Below are 18,144 nucleotides of genomic sequence, written 5' to 3'. Positions count from 1 at the left end.
CTTAAATTGGTAAACACTTGAAATTTTAGAAATTTAAACTCTAGTCTATCACAGACTTAATTAATGACAAAATGGTGAGCAGACAAATATTGTATTGAATTAGTCTTTATAAAAAGTTTTGTGTCTTCCTTTTGGTGAAACTCTTTTAGATGGCTAGAGACATGAAATGCTCTTTCCTCCATGGGACAGGGATGTCTAGAATATTATATACTATATTAGGAATGTAGAATATGTATGATGGCCATTTCCATGAGCTCCACAATAAGACTGCCATATTCTAGCCTTGGATCTCGCTTTGTAGATATTGACTTTGCTCAAGTTATCTATTCTGTCTGTGCCTCACTTTTGTCTTTGTTATTCAATATCCTCATACTTATTGTAAGAATTTAAATGAGTTAATGTTTATGAAGACCACACTATATATTAATCAGTAGCTCATAAGTAATCCATAAAAGTAAACATCTATTCAGACATAATCCACGGATAAAGACTGTTTTCAAATTTCTTTTAACTGCAAAATGTGAATCTAAAAGATTATCAAATATTTCTACATTTGATACATTCAACTTTTAAAAGTCATCTTCAGATATTTTATTATGAAATTAAGTGGGCATCCCCTTCTTCAATTATAGGTAGCATTCACTGTTTATTAAATGTAGAACGTCAATCTTTCCCTATTCTACCACAATGGTGGAGTAAGAACCTCTGAAAAGCAACTTTTCAATAAAAACAATAAGGACACTTCAAAAATTATAAAAATTAACTTTTTCAGAACTTGGTAAATTAATTTCAACAATCCAAGAAGTATTAAATCAAAAATACGGTTGAAACCTTATAAGGACCGTGAGTTTTATGGCTTTTTAATTTACCCTAATCTTATCATCTTCTTACCAATCTCATGATAGTCTTTAAAACCAAGAGTTTCACAAATACAGTAGCTGTTAAAACCAGTAGCCAAGCAGCACCTGGAGGGGGCATATGGATTTAGAGCTCTCAGAAACCCACATTCTCAGAGAATTGTCAATATTTGACCTACTGGCTTGTTAAAAAGCTTCATTCTCAGGGCTTGTTACTATTTGACCTGCTTTTGAGCTCACTCGGTGCAAACAAAACCTATCCCCAGGAAATTTTTCAAAAAAAATAAAAAAGACTTGTTTAATATTACAACTGTCGGAGATGGTGTTACCAGTTAATTGAGAAGCAGCTGGCCAGAAATATTAACAGAAAGAAAAAAAAAACCTGGGAATGGGTATGCATAAGATATTTCTATAGCCTTGAAATATTTCTGGGAACCTAAAAGGCCATGAACACGTGCAGTGCTGTGCATAAACCCAGAAAAGACTTGACAAGTCCTTAATCTCTTGACTCTGGTTGACCTTGAGGTACTGCAAAAGTGGAAAGTAGAGGCTAAGAGAAAGTATTAAACTGCCTTTTAAAGCATGAAGACTTGTCTCAATACACATGCAGAATCTCTCAGCAGACTGGAAAATTTATTGATTCAAGGCACTTAACAAAATTTTTGTCTAATAATTTTATGATCACTAGGCTAACCAAGCAAAGACTTTGGAGGCTGCACTTGAAAAATAATATAGACATTGCAGAATTAGCACAATAAAATTATTTTACAAAAATATACAATAACCAAAAACATAATAATCAGCAAAAAGAAACCCTGTGGGGAAGGGGAAAGGAATTTGATTTATAGAGCACCCCATTATAATATCTTAAATTGCAAGTTTTATGAAATAACAACAAAAAATTCTTCAAAAAATAGAAAAGTTTATTTTGTGCACATTAAAGAAAGATTTTAATAGAGCTATCTTTGAGGGAGCCCAAATGTTGAATGAACTAAACAAAGACTTTAAATCAGCTAGTGCATATATATGTGCACATATATACATACACACACGCACACACACACACACACACACACACACAAATATAAGTTTTACCTTGAGTAAAATGCTAACAAACAGCATTGTGTGCTAGAATTTTTTTTTTTTTTTTTTTTGAGACAGGGTCTCACTCTGTCATCCAGGCTACAGTGCAGGAGTGTCATCATAGTTTCCTCCAACCTCAAACTCCTGGGCTCAAGGAATCCTCCTGCCTCAGCCTCCCAATGTGCTAGGATTACAGGCATGAACTACTGTGCCTGTCCAAAGAAGTATTTTGTGAAAGAAAAGGTCAATTGAGGAAGCAAACTTCATTGCTTTCTTATTATAAGAAATTTTTATAGCCATTACAACCCTCAGCAACCACAACCATGATCAATCAACAGCCATCAACATCAAGGCAAAACTTTCCACTGGCAAAATATAAGAACTCACTGATGGCTCAGATGGTCATTAGCAATTTTTAGCAACAAATTTTAGGCATGATGCTATTGCACACTTAATAGACTATGTATAATGCAAATCTAACTTTTATATGCACTGGGAAACAACTAATTTTGTGTGACTCATTTTATTGTAATATTTACTTTATTGAGATGGTCTGGAACCCAATCTGCAATGTCTCCAAAGTATACCTGTATTAAGTTAAAGGAACAGGAAGTAAAAATAAATGAAAAAAATTAAAATAGCTTTAGAGAACTTTAGTGTACCATCAAGCATATAAACTTACACATGATGTGAATTAAAAAAAAAGGAGATATATAATGAGATAGAAAGAATATTTGTAGAAATAATGGTTGAAAATTTCCCAAATCCGATGTAAGACTTAATTGGTACATTGAAGAAGCTCAGCAAACTCTAAGTAGTATGTGCTCAGAGATTCATACCTAGAAATATCTGAGTCTAATTGTTGAAATTAAGTGACAAAGAGTGTTTTTTTTTTAAAGTATCACAGTTTTGTCATACATACATAAGGAATTCTTACAAGATTAACAGCTAACTTCTCATTAGAAACCATGGAGACTAGAAGGCTGTGTAATTACGTAGTCAAAGTAATAAAAGAAAAAAAACCCATCATGCACTGATTCTCTATTTAAGAAAACTATCCTTTAAAACAAAAGACAAATTAAGCCATTCCTTGATAAATAAATACTCAGAAACCTCATAAGGAGCAGAATATAGAAGAAATATTAAAGGTATTCTTCATGCTCAACTGAAAGAACACTAAAAAGTAACTCAAATCTACAAAGAGATATAAAGTACACTAGCAAAAATAAATGGGTAGTTTGCAAAAATGTATTTTTCTTTATAATTATTTTGTCCCCATCCTTGACATAAGAGACAATTGCACACAGTAATAATCATAAAACTGCATTCATAGCCATAAAATGTATAAAAATGTAATTCATGAAGCAATAATGGTATACAGGAGCCAGAAAGGAATATAGCTATCATGAAGAAAAGTTATTGTATACTATTTAACATTAGTCTATATTAATAAAAACCACATTGTTTTAAGGGAAAATTTTAATCAAAATCCCCAGGGCAACCATTGAGAAAATAACTTGAGAAAATACAGCATAACAAACAACAATGTAATTAAAATATTATACAATAAAAATCTGTTTAACACAAAATAAAGGAGTAATCAAGGAAAAGTGGAGTAATGAGACATTAGACACATACAAAAGAAATCAAAGAATTGACATAATTCCTACCTCATCAGTATTGCATTAAATATAAACTACCTGAATTCCAAATCAAAAATAAAGGATTGGCAGAATGTATAGACAAAACTACAAACTCTATGTTGTCTACAAGGATCACTCCTTAGGTTCAAATTCACAAACAGAATTTTAAAAGATATTAAAATTATGAACATATATTCAACTAACAAAAGAACTTAAAATATATAAAACATGTAATTGAAAAGAGAAATAGACAATTCAACAAAACTTGAATACCCCAATTTCAGTATTGGATTGAAGACTTGAACAACACTGTAATCCAACTAGATATAATATATTTCTATAGAACACTTTACTCCCTAAAAAAAAAAAATGCACATTTTTCTCAAGAGGAGATGGAATTTTCTCCATATTAGACTATATTGGAACATAAAACAAGTCTCAATATATCTGAAAAAATTAAAATAATAATACAAAGTTTGTTCTTTGACTATAGTGAAATTAAAATACGACAAGAGAAAGAAGTTTGGGAAATTCACAAATATGTGAAAATTAAACAAAACATCCCTAAATGATTAATGGGTCAAAGAAGAAATCATAAGCAATATTAGAACATACTTTGAGATAAGTGAACATGAAAACATGACATATTTAAACTTATATAATGCTATTAAAGCAGTGCTTACAGAAAATTTATAACTGTAAGTACCTATATTAAAAAAAAACTAAAATCTATTACTTAACTCTACACTTTAAAAAATTTGGTGTAGTACAATAAATCCAAAAACAGCAAGAGAAAGAAAATAATAAAAGCCAGAGCTCAAGTAAATAAAATAGAGTATAGAAAAATAATTGATAACATCAACCAACCCAAAGGTAGTTCAAAATGTACAATTTTTTACTTAGACTAATAAAAGAAAGAAAGACTCAAATTACTAAAATTAGAAATAGGAAGGTGATATTACTAACAAACTTACAGAAATAAAAAAGAATACAAGGGAATGCAATGAATGATGGCTTGCCAAAAATTTAAATAACTGGAAAGAAATGGACAAATTTATAGAAAGATATATTCAGAAGCCGACGAAACAAGATATAAAATATCTGACTACATCTATGACAAATAAAGAGATTGAATTGTTAAGCAAACATAATTCCTGTAATAAAATTCCAGTCCCAGATGGCTTCTTTGGTGAATTCTACCAGTTTAAAAAAAAAAAATTAACACTAATTATCACATAGTATTCCAAAATATAGAAGAGGTATGAACATTTTTAAATTTATTATATGAGGCTAGTATTATATTAATCTGATACTCAGAGAAACACGTTACAAAAAGATAAAACCATATATCAAATTTCTTCATTAATATATATGCTAAAATCCTCAACAAAATACTATCAAACTGAATTTACATGGAAATCCATGTAGAATGGATTATCTGTTATGATCAAGTAGAATTCACCTGAGGAATTCAAGCATTATTTGACATATAAAAATCAATGGATGTAACATACCATATTAATTAAATTAAAAAACACATCATGATCTCAATAGATGAAGAAAAAACATTTGACAAATCTAGCACTCATTCTGGATAAAAACATTCAACAAACCAGGAATGAGTGGACACTTGCTCAATCTATTAAAAACAAAATTTGTTGGCTAATATACTTAATGGCGAAATACTGAATGCTTACCCAGAAGATAAGCAAAAATATCTTTATATCAACATTTAACTGGAGGTTCTAGCCAAGGCAATTCGGTATGAAAAATAAAATAATGGAAACCCAGACTAGAAAAAAAAAAACAAAAAAAACATAAAACCATCTATTTTCAGATGATGTGATCTTCTATATATAAAATCCTAAGGAATCCACTAAAATTATCACTATTAAACAAGTTGAGCAATGAAGGGTACAGGATAAATATACAAAAATCGATTGCAGGTCTTTACGTAAGATGCTTGAAATGTGCCACTCTCATTATAAAAAGCTGAACAGACTGAAAAATCAAAACTCTTTTTTTGGGGACGTGGGGAGGACACAAGGCAGACTGCTATCCCCAAGATGGGAGATAAAGACAGGCAAAAAGAGGGAACATGGCTTACCAGAGCAAAGACTCACAGGCACAAACAGCTACAGGAACCAGTGCCAGGATTGGAAAACCTGAACTGTCATTAAGGAATTACTGGAAGCCTTGTGAAGTTTGAGTTAAAATCTCTAAGGAATCCGTTCATAGGGGAATCCCTACACTTTTTTGAGTTTTACCTCCAAGAGCTTAAACAAGTTCTCATAGGAAATACAGGAGAAAACTGCCCTCTTACGTCTGGAAGCAGGAGTAGGATGGGGGAAGAACCATTTTGAAGTATGCCAGAATGCTATGTTCATCCTAACAAAATCTGCTCCCAGGAGAAACTACTTAACCAGACCAACATGTGCTGGAAATTTTTCAGAATCTACTGATTTGGGGAAAGAAAAATATCTACTCCAAGCATCTCTCATCTTCCATATGGAAGATGAGAAATACCCAACATCACCCCACTCTAGTCTTCCACTTGGGAAAGGGGAAATATTCACCTCCAGCCTACATTAAGTATCCTATCCCACCTAAGGGGGAGAACTGAGAAGTACATGTGAAATTCACAGTCAGGGGCATAGGCTCAGTAAAATACTGGGACCTAATCATAGGACTATAGAATGCTTCCTCTCATTGCACACGTTACCGTCACATTACTAGAGGTCTACTTACAGCAGCTCCTTTTACCAAGTACATCATATCCACCTATCAATAAAAAAATACAAGTCATATTATTTGGGGAGACAGAGCAATCATCAGGAGCAGACATGGTAGGGACATTGAAATTATCAGACGGAGAATTTAAAATAACTATAGTTCATATGCTAAAGACTCTAATGGATGAAGTAGACAACATGCAAAAACAAATGGACAATGAAATCAGTGAGATGAAATTTCTAAGAAAAAAGTGCCAGAGATAAAAAAAAACGCCATAGCATAAATAAAGAATGACTTTAATGGACTTAAGAGTAGACTGGGTAAAAGAATCTCTGAAATTGAGGCAAAATCAATAGAAATCTCTAAAATTGGAAAGCAAAGGCAACAAAAACTGAAAAGAAAGAAAGAAAGTAAGAACAGAATATCCAAGAACCAAAGGACAAGTACAAAAATTATAACTTAACACATAAGGAAAGCACTGCAGAGAGAAGAAAGAAATAAAGAAAAATAGGAAACATTTGAAATATATAATGACTGAAAATATCCCAAAATTAGCATCAGACATCAAAACAAAGATACAGGAAACTCAGAGAACACCAGACAGGAAACATGTCCCCCCAAACCTCCCCCCCCCCGCAAAAACAAAATGAAACAAAAAATCTATACTTATCCATATCATTTTCAAACACACAAAATCAAAAACAAAAATTTTGAAAGAAGTCAGAGGGAAAAAACACCTCACCTGTAGACAAACAAATATAAGGATTAGATATGACTTTTCTTCAGAAACCATGCAAGCAAGAAGAAAATGGAATGAAATACTTAAAAGTGTTGAGAGAAAAAGCTCACCAACCTAGAGTTCTGTACCTTGTAAAATTATTCTTCAGAAGTGAAAGAGAAATGAAGATTTTCTCAAAGATTGAGAAAATTTGTTGCCGGTAGACCCACCCTGCAAATAACATGAATAAAAGTTCTTTTGAGGTAAAGAAAGTAATAGAGGTCAGAAATGCTGATCTACATTAAAAAAGGATGTGCATCAAAGAAGAAACATGTTAAAGTAAACTAAATCTTTTATTTTTCTTATTCTTAATTGATCTAGCATACAACAGTTTGTTCAAAATAACAATAGCAAAAATGTATTTAACTTTGTATGCATATGTATATATCATCTCATATCTCATGTGTATTCTTCTGTATGCTTAGATATGAGTAAAATGAATGACAATGATGATACAAGGGATAGGCGGGAAGAAATGGGATTATTGTTATTACAAGATATCCATACTACTTGTGAAGCAATATAGTTTTATTATTTATTTATTTATTTATTTCTTAGTTCAGCTTATTATGGGGGTACAAAAGTTCAGGTTATATAGATTGCCCATGTACCGCCCATCCCCCCGAGTCAGAACATTCAAGCGTGACCATTCCCCAGACGGTGCGCAACGCACTCATCATGTAGGTATACACCCATCCCCTCCCCTCATCCCCCACCTCAGTCTGATACTCAATTGGTGTCATTCCCAAATGTTCATTTAGGTGATGATCAGGGAAACCAATTTGCTGGTGAGTACATGTGGTGCTTGTTTTTCCATTCTTGGGATACTTCACTTAATAGAATGGATTCCAACTCTCTCCAGGAGAACAAAAGGGATTCTATATCACTGTTATTTCTTATAGCTGAGTAATACTCCATGGTATACATATACAACAATTTACTAATCCATTCATGAATTGATGGGCATTTGGGTTGTTTCCACATCTTTGCAATTGTGAATTGTGCTGCTATAAACATTCAGGTACAGGTGTCTTTGTCATAGAATGACTTTTGTTCCTTTGGGTAGATGCCCAATAATGGGATTGCTGGATCGAGTGGTATGTCTACTTGAATCTGTTTAAGGTATTTCCATAATGCTTTCCACAAGGGTTGCACTAGTTTGCAGTCCCACCAGCAGTGTATTAGTGTTCCTGTCTCTCCGCATCCACGCCAACATTTATTGTTTTGGGACTTTTTGATAAAGGTCATTCTTACTGGAGTTAAGTGATATATCATTGTGGTTTTGATTTGCATTTCCCTGATGATTAGGGATGTTGAGCATTTTTTCATATGTTTGTTAGCCATTCTTATATCTTCTTTTGAAAAATTTCTATTCATGTCATTTGCCCACTTCTTGATAGGGTTGTTTGATTTTTTTTCTTGCTGATTTTCCTGAGTTCTAAATAGATTCTTGTTATCAGTCCTTTATCTGATGTGCAGTATGCGAAAATTTTTTCCCATTCTGTAGGTTGTCTGTTTATTCTCGTGACTGTTTCTTTGGCTGTGCAGAAGCTTTTTAATTTAATCAGGTCCCATTCATTTATTTTTGTTGTTGCTGTGATTGCCTTGGGGGGTCTTCATAAATTCTTTGCCTAGGCCAATGTCTGTAAGAATCTTTCCTATATTTTCTTCTAGAATTCTAATCATTTCACACCTAAGGTTTAAGTCTGTTATCCATGTGATTTGATTTTTGTGAGAGGTGAAAGCTGTGGGTCCTGTTTCAGTCTTCTACATGTGGCTATTAAATTTGCCCAGCACCATTTATGGAATAAGGATTCTTGTCCCCAGAGTATGTTTTTGTCTGCTTTTTCAAAGATTAGATGGCTATATGAGGATGGTTTTATATTTGGATTTTCTGTTCTGTTCCACTGGTCTGTGTCCCTGCACTTGTGCCAATACCAAGCAGTTTTAAGAACCACAGCCTTGTAGTATAGTTTGAAGTCTGGCAAATTAATACCTCCCATTTTGTTTTTATTGCTTAAAATTGCTTTTGCTATACGGGGTCTTCTCTGGTTCCATACAAAGTGTATAATTATTTTTTTATATCTGTGAAAAATGATGTTGGTAATTTAATTGGGATTGTATTGAATCTGTAGATCACTCTGGGTAGTATGGACATTTTAACAATGTTGATTCTTCTGATCCATGAGCATGGTATGGTTTTCCACCTATTTGCATGCTCTGCAATGTCCTTCCTCAGTGTTTCATAGTTCTCCCTATAGAGGTCCTTTACTTCTTTAATTAAATATATACAGTTTTATTTTAAAGTAGACTTTGGTTAGTTGTAAATGAATATTGCAAACTCTAGGGAAACTACTTAAAAAAAGCAACATAACTGATAAGCAAAATAAAGAGAGAGGAAATGGAATTATATCAAATGCCCAATTAAAATTACAAAATGCAGAAAAAGTCTGAAAGATAAAAATTAGAAGCAAGAAGAATGGAAACAAATAGAAAACATTAGATATGGTAGACATTAATTTACCTATATCCATAAACACTTTGACCATCAATGGTCTAAATATACTAATTAAAAGATAGAATCTGTCAGAGTGGACCAAAAAACAAGACCCAATTATATGTTGTCTACAGGAAACCAACTTTGACTATAGAGACACATATAGATTAAAAGCAAATGGATGGAGAAATATATCATGTTACTAAAAATAAAAATAAATAAAGAGGAGCTATGTTAATTTTAGACAGAGCAGGCGTCAAAGCAAGAAAATTATTATGGATAAAAAAGGACATTACATAACAATAAAAAAATAAGTTATCTAAAAAGACATAATTTGTAATATTATGCACCTAACAAAAGAGTATTAAACTACGGGAGGGAAAAACTCATAGAAATGTAGGAAGACTATATTAATCCACTATTATAGTTGGAGATTTTAACATCCTTCCATCAGAAGTGGAAAGATCCAGTAGGCAGAAAATCAGTAAGGTCATAAATCACTATCAATCACCTGGCCATAATTGACAAATATAAGTTCTTTTGCCCAGCAACAGCAGCATACACATTCTTCTCAAACTCACATGGAATATTCACCAACATGGACTACATTATGGGCTATAAAACATAATTTAAGAAAGTTAAAAGCATGGAAATTGCACAATGTCTCCTATCAGATTACAATGGAATTAAATAAGAAATCAATAACAGAAAGAAAACTGGGAAATCCCAAAATAAACGTAGATTAAACACCACACTTCTAAAAACACTAGGTCAAAGAAGAAGTCTCAAGAGAAATTAAAGGATATTTGGAACTTCATGAAAATTAAAAAAAACATAACTTATCAAAATTTGTGAGATACAGGGAACTGAATGAAGAGTCCAGAAATAGAACTCAAAATACAGTCAACTGATTTACAAGGGAGCAAAAGCAATACAGTGGAGCAAAAACAGTCTTTTTAATGAATGGTTCTAGAACAACTACACATCCACATGCAAATAAAAAAAAATAAGCCAGACACAGGCCATACACCCTTAACAAAAATTAATTTAAATGGATCGTAGATCTCAATATACATCACAAAACTATAAAATTCCTAGAAGAGAACATAGCAGAAAACCTAGATGACAATGGGTATGGCAATGACTTTTTAATGCAGCATCAGAGTCATGATTCATGAAACAAACAATAGATAAGCTGGACTTCGTTAAAATTAAAAACTTCCACTCTGCAAAAGACAACATCAAGAGAATAAAAAGCAAGTTACAGACCAGAAGAAAATATTTGCAAAAGGCACTTCTGGTAAAGACTATTATCCAAAATATCCAAACAATTCTGAAAATAAGAAAACAAACAATTCAATTACAAAATCATTGGTTGTCAGGGCTTGGGGAAAGAAGTGATACATAGTCATAATATAGGGAATTTTTACAGTAGTTAAAATATTATGTATGATACTATGATGACAAATACATGTCATTATACATTTTTCCAAACTCATGGAATGTACAACACCAAGCATGAACCAACATATAAATTATGGATTTTGGGTGGTTATGATGTGTCATTGTAGGTTCATCAATTGTTAAAACTGGAGAATGTTCATCATGGTGGATAATATGCATGTGTAGAGGCAAGGACTATATATGAAATCTATTACTTTCCTCTCAATTTTGTTATGAACCTAAAAATTCTCTTCTCTAAAAAAAAAAAAAATACATCTTTAAAATCTGTTGTATTTCTATGGATTAACAGAAAACAATCTAAAAATAAAATTTAGAAAACTATTTCATTACAATATCTTCAATAAGAATAAAGTATTTAGAGATAAAATTAATAAAAGAAGTACAAAATAATATAGGGAAAACTAGAAAACATCATGAATATAATTATGGAAGATATAAATAAATTTTTAAAACATCCTCTGTTGAGGGTTTAGAAAACTTAATTTTAAGATTGCAGTATTCCCCAGCTTATCTACATATTCAACTCAATCTCTATCAAAATACTGAAATACCAGGTGCATTTTTTTTTGATAAATTGGCAAGCTGATTCTATTATTCATACAGAAATGCATGGGTAATATCTTGGGGTAATGTTATTTGGGTTGATTCTGATCAGAAACCTTTAATTGATCTGGATATTAATATTTTTCTTCAGGCTTGAAATATTTTCTGCTATTCTTTCTTTAAATAAGCCTTATATCCCTTTATATTTCTCCTTCTTGAGCCCCATAATTCAAATATTTACTTTTGTGATTCTGTCCCATATATCACATAAGTTTTTTCCTTTTTTAATTCTTTTTCTCTTCAGACTTTCAATAATATTATATATTATTCATATATGAATACTATTTGCTTAAATCTTCTACCTAGTTTTACAGACACAAAGAATATTTTCTACTTTAATACAAATATAAGTTTAAAAATTCCCCTTCTGTGTTTCTGCTTTTGATTAAGTTAAGTCAGGTTTTGCCACTTTAAAATTAGGGTAAAACACAAGCAAAGAAAAACAAACATTACATATATTGTACTGCTATGAACTATCAAAAAATCATCATGAAATGTCAAAAACTCCAATTCATGTAAACATTATCAATTCTAAAGTTAAAGCTAATATATAAAAATAAAGTTAATACACATAGTCTGTAATATGGTTTTTGAAAAGAAATTTGGAAAAATGTTAACATCTGGTTCTCTTCAGTTCAAGCTGATTACACTAAATTAATTTTTCTAAGCTTATTATTTCACTAAATATGATTTCCTTCATAGCTGCATGCTTAAATCATATAATTCTTTATAGCTCAATAGAGAAGACATATCTCCAATGAGGAGTGCATGATTTCTTCAGCAATGTGTAGAGTTACTTCAGTTGAAATGTTTATTTGGCCCCTATAAACCCAGCTAATGCATACATTTTATGCATTAAAATTTGGGTTCAATTTAAGAAACTGAAATATTTTACTTTGTATCACAGAATACAAAATATATGATATAAATCAGTGATCCCCAACCTTTTTGGCGCCAGGGACCAGTTTCATGGAAAACAATTTTTGCACGGACTGATGAGGGAGGAATGGTTTCAAGATGATTCAAGCACATTACATTTATTGTGCAGCCAAACCTCTCTGCTAATGATAATCTGTATTTGCAGCCACTCCCCAGCACTAGCATCACTGCCTCAGTTCCACCGCAGATCATCAGGCATTAGATTACCACAAGGAGTATACAAGGTAGATCCCTTGCATGTACAGTTTACAGTAGAGTTCATGTTCCTATGAAAATTTAATGCTGCCTCTGATCTGACAGGAGGTGGAGCTCAAGTGGTGATGGGGAGCGGCTGTAAATACAGATGAAGCTTCACTTGCTCACCCACCACTCACCTCCTGCTGTGTGGCCCAGTTCCTAACAGGCCACAGATCAGTACCTGTCCATGGCCTGGGTTTTGGGAACCACAGATATAAAGACTGTTATATGGCATAAGTAACCAAGTACATGTCACTGTTTCAAATAATTAATTGATATGCATTTTTAATTAAAGTTTGTTTTAAAAATTGGCATTATCTTTTAATAAATGTAATATTAAAATTTGATATGCAGTAAAATAATTTTTGATTATGTTAATGATTCTAATTTAATGTCTGGCCTTGTTTCCTTAAAATGAAATAACATTTATTTTCCCTAAAGACTTTATTATTATCATTACCCTGGATAAGAATACCCTACAAGTCCATTTTCTTTTCATTATAAACATTGACACTACAGGTCGACTGTAGGTCACTTAAAAATATGTTATTTTATGGTCAAGAGGAGGTTTATGAATTAAGTTGAAGTTGACAAACACAAATAAACACAGATTATCTCCACCCACCCTTTACAAATCTATATTATAGACAGAAAGTGACAGCTAGAAGTTATTCCAGGTCTTAGAATTCCACAGAGATAGGCAAGCCTGTCTTCCAAAAGCTTTTGTAGTGTAGGGACAGTCAGTCACAGTGAAACATATCCTGACACTGAAGTGCGCTAAAGCTATAGTCCCCAGTCCCCGGGCCACAGACCCCTACTGGAACAGGGCCACATGGCAAGAGGTGAGCGGCAAGTGAGTGAGCAAGGCTTTATCTGTATTTATAGCCATTCCGCATCACTGGCATCACCTCATAAGCTCAGCTTCCTGTCAGATCAACAGTGGCATTAGATTCTCATAGGAGCACAAACCCTACAGTAAACTGCATGCGTGGGATCTAGCTGGTGTGCTTCTTTCTTATAAGAATATAATGCCTGATAATCTGGGATGGAGATGAGATGGTGATGTTAGTGCTGGGGAGTGGCTGCAAATGCAGATTATCATTAGCAGAGAGGTTTGCACAATAAACGTGATATGCTTGAATCATTCTGAAACCATATCCCCCCCCACCCACTTCCAGATCAGTGGAAAAATTGTCTTCCATGAAACTGGGCCCTGGTACCAAAAAGGTTGGGGACTGCTGTGGTGAAGGATATTATGAAAAATGGGCTTGATGATTTCTAATACTGCAGTATATTTGAAGAATGACTAGAAATCAAGAAACAGATTGATTCATACTCAGGATATCACTTTAAATCTAAGTATATCTTAACAGCACTATACCATAAAAGACAATTATTATGCCAACAGCTTAACACCTTTGTGTAGTTTATATATAACAAACACTCACATCACTGGGAAATTTCATCTTCTTGTTAAGAACTTGATGTCAGGTGCAGACATTACTGAAGAATAAGAATATTGAGGGATTCTCTTGACCTCATCATATACAGCCAGTTGAAATTTGATGAATGACTCTGTCTATTAATTATGCAAAGGGGACAACATGAGGTATTATTTTCTCCTGAGTACAGAATTTTTTTGACTTTTAAAACAGTCTGAAAAATAATATTCAAGGTGTTATTTATAACAAATCATTGAACAACAAACAAAAGGAAGTCAAATTTACCTTCTAGGTGTCTAAAACTAAATAGAAAAATTGACCTCATACAATGTTCTATATTTGTAACATGCAAATTTACATAGGTAAATTGATACAAGGTGTTTTGTATTATAGTTGCTAACCTTTGGCCCCATGTGAAGAATTGTTCCTTTATCACAGAGTATATTGTTTTTTACATACACTCTACAGGAAGGTAATTAACAAATCCAATTAAGAAACAAAAATAAAATAAAACATTTTTGAAATTAAAATGAACTATTGTATTATTTATGTCAAAATCTGTAAACAAAGTAAATTTATGTTAGAATTTGTCAATAGCTAGGATCTTGCAAACATAAAGTAATTATGCTGACAATAAATAATAATTAAAATTTTGAGCCATTCCATAATTAAGAAAACTATTGAATAACACTGTCAAAATTATTAATCTTTTCTAGACCATATGAGACATACTAAAAAACATATCTTATCTGTGTCAATGGAATCCCTAGAAGCAATTGAAATAGACCATCAAAACACTGAGATATCTTTTACTCCGTGATAATGAAACATTCTTCTATGGAAAATCATACTCCTTTGAAATTAGCAATAATTAAAATTTCCAAAGAAATGTATTATTTTTTCTCACTTTTAAAATTGTTAATTCATCTAAATCATACTAATAACCACATACTATAATCTAGGCTCTGTGCTTAGGCTGAAGATAGAACATGAAAACCATAAGTTAATCATGGATATATACTTCTAAGCCTGATCTTTACAATGAATTCTTTATATATGTGTGCGTGTGTATGTATGTGTTTGTGTGTATACCTACACACACATATATATGAGAAGAACTCATGGGTATGTAATTGAATTCTAAAATGAAATATTTCAAAATTATGTTTCTCCTATTCCCACAAAAAAACTATTCCTCCCTGGGTTAATAACCACTTCATCCTTCCAGACTTCCAGTTCAAAAATCTATAGTTCAGGTTTAGAGAAATATACCCATGTTTAACTTATGTGTTTATGTTCTATCCTAAGCACAGAGTCAGGAATATAGTACGTGTTATTAACATTTGTTGGGTGAATTAATAATTTAATAAATGAGAAATTCTGTGTCACTTCAATATTTCACACACTATGTCCACTTTGGCTCCAATTTTTTGTATACCCTATATCCTATATATCATCTAATGCTGTTGATTCTACCTTTAGAATATGCCAATAAAAGTAAAATTCACTGATGCTGCAATTTACATTGAAGGCATAAAAAAGAAGAAGAATTGGTGGAGATATATAAAGGTGGATAGACAGATGTGTCATGAAGAAAATGTAGCAAAATGTCAATTTTAAATTCTAGGTGATGAGTCTGTGTATGTTGTCTGTATGGTTATTTAATTTTTTAATTTTTTGAACATTTTCACCATGAAATATTCAGAAATAACATATCTACAACATACATTCCTTTTTCTAAAGTTATGGAGGATTAAGTCTCTTCCTAATAACAATTACAAATTGTTGACAAATAAAAATAAAAACATTAATCACAGTGAAGAGTAACCCAAAATAGATAGAAGCTGAAGTTATATAACTTTAGAAAACAATAAATCACAATTAATTTCATTGTGTGAGATCCACATTTAACAGGGTTTTTGGCTTAGAGCATGTGGTTTAAGGCCAACAGTTAAATGCCCATGTTATTTACTACCTAAAACTCTGGTGAAATTGGGAAGGCCTGCAGTGGCATCAAAACAAGTTGTCCTCTCAACTCTGCTCCCACAGATAAGGTCACCTAGCCAAGCAGCTGTCCTTATTCAAGGGGACAGGTATAGTGTCTACTTATTGCTGAATAATGGCTTTATTTCCCTGCCAACCTGCAAAATTATTGAAACAAACCAATCACATTCTCTTTCGGAAACCAGAGACACTCCATCTTCTTGATATTACAAAGCCTACTTCCCACAGCCTCTGTTCATTCCATTTCTAAGTGCAACTCCCATGTGGCCATGTATGGCATACAGTGTCATTTTTCTCCAGGTTGTGAGTATATGTGACTAACAAATTGCTGTCTATCTCATTTGTCCAGTGTTGGATGTCATGAGTTCACCTATGCCCATAACGATAGGGTAGGAATCCTTCTCCCACTAATAGGATGAAAAAGAAGCAATTAAAACAGAATTTCTTTCCATTCCTCAGTCTCATGGTGCAGGGGGTGAAATTTACAATGTAATGTCATAGGACTGAGGGTAAAATTTTCTAGCTTGGAGATGCCAGAACACTTGGAAAAAGTCTGGGAAATATGGCAAATGAGAAAGCTGAAGAATTTTCGAACAAATTATTCTGAAATATCTTGCTATTAAGCTATTAATACATGTACACCAGGAGAGACTGCAGGGGATGCAGAGATAAGTAACATCTGTAAGGTTAAAGAACTAAGAAGAGAATATGTAAGCTACTCAACTGGAAAAAAAGAGTAGATATTAAGTCCTTCCAAGTTAGAGGGGATGGTGAACACCTTGCAACTCTACTGAAACTTCAGATATGACAGACTTTAAGAATAAACCACCTTCAGGATTATGTGCTATATTCTAGGATAAGGACAAAAACAAAAGAGACCTGATGTAAAATCTAAAACCAACCCTCCACAGGGTCAAGGTGATCTAATAGTAGCTGCCAATTAATGCTTGCCAGAACAAAATCCATCATTCTTTAGAGGAAGATGAAAAAAATCCCATGTCACTACAATATTTCACCCACAATGAACACTGTATAATAAAAAACTGGGCAAGAATAGAAGGAAGATAGTGACCATAATCTGGAGAAAAGCATAGTTAATAGAAGCTGACTCTAAGTCAATAGAAGTAGACTCTAAGATTACATAGATGTTAGGAAGAATTAAAATAATAATTTCATTAACTATTATAAATAACTATTATAAAATAACTATTTAAAATCTGTTAAGTATTTTAGGAAAGATGTAGAAAAGTAAATTAGAGACAGAAATCAATTACAAAGTGTAGAACTGAGAAATGCAATATCTTAATTGAAGAAATAATCAGATTGCTTCAGCTAAAGATAGGGCTATTCAAAATCATTAAACTGAAGTATAGAGAAATAAAAGATTGGAAACAAATTTAACAAAGCCCCAAAGACATGTGTGAGACAATTTCTCCTGTAATCACATTAAGAGATATAGAAAAGAGAAAAGGCACAAAAATATTTTTTTAAATATGAAAATATTCTAGATTTGGTTAAAACATTAACCTGAAGTTTCAAGTAGATCAGCAAAAATACAAATTTAGCAAGTAAATTTAGAAGAATAACTAAATATAAGTTTGATTTAAAATCAATTGTAGATTAAATACTATAAAAATTGAAAATGAAATTAAAAAGACATTTTCAGGATTTCACTTCTGATTAGGGTATAGAAAGACACAAAGAATGTTGTTTTCATCTTTAACAAAAACAACAAAACTAATAAAATGGCAATATACAGAATCCTAATTATTCATTGAACCCGTCAGAAAATTTAGGTCGTAAGGCATTCCAATAAATGAAATTCCAAAAGATGACAAGCCCCTTTAATGAGAGATGGGAATCA

This window comes from Eulemur rufifrons, chromosome 8, assembly GCF_041146395.1.
Source record: "Eulemur rufifrons isolate Redbay chromosome 8, OSU_ERuf_1, whole genome shotgun sequence".
Lineage (NCBI taxonomy): Eukaryota > Metazoa > Chordata > Mammalia > Primates > Lemuridae > Eulemur > Eulemur rufifrons.
This window is presented reverse-complemented; position numbering follows the sequence as displayed.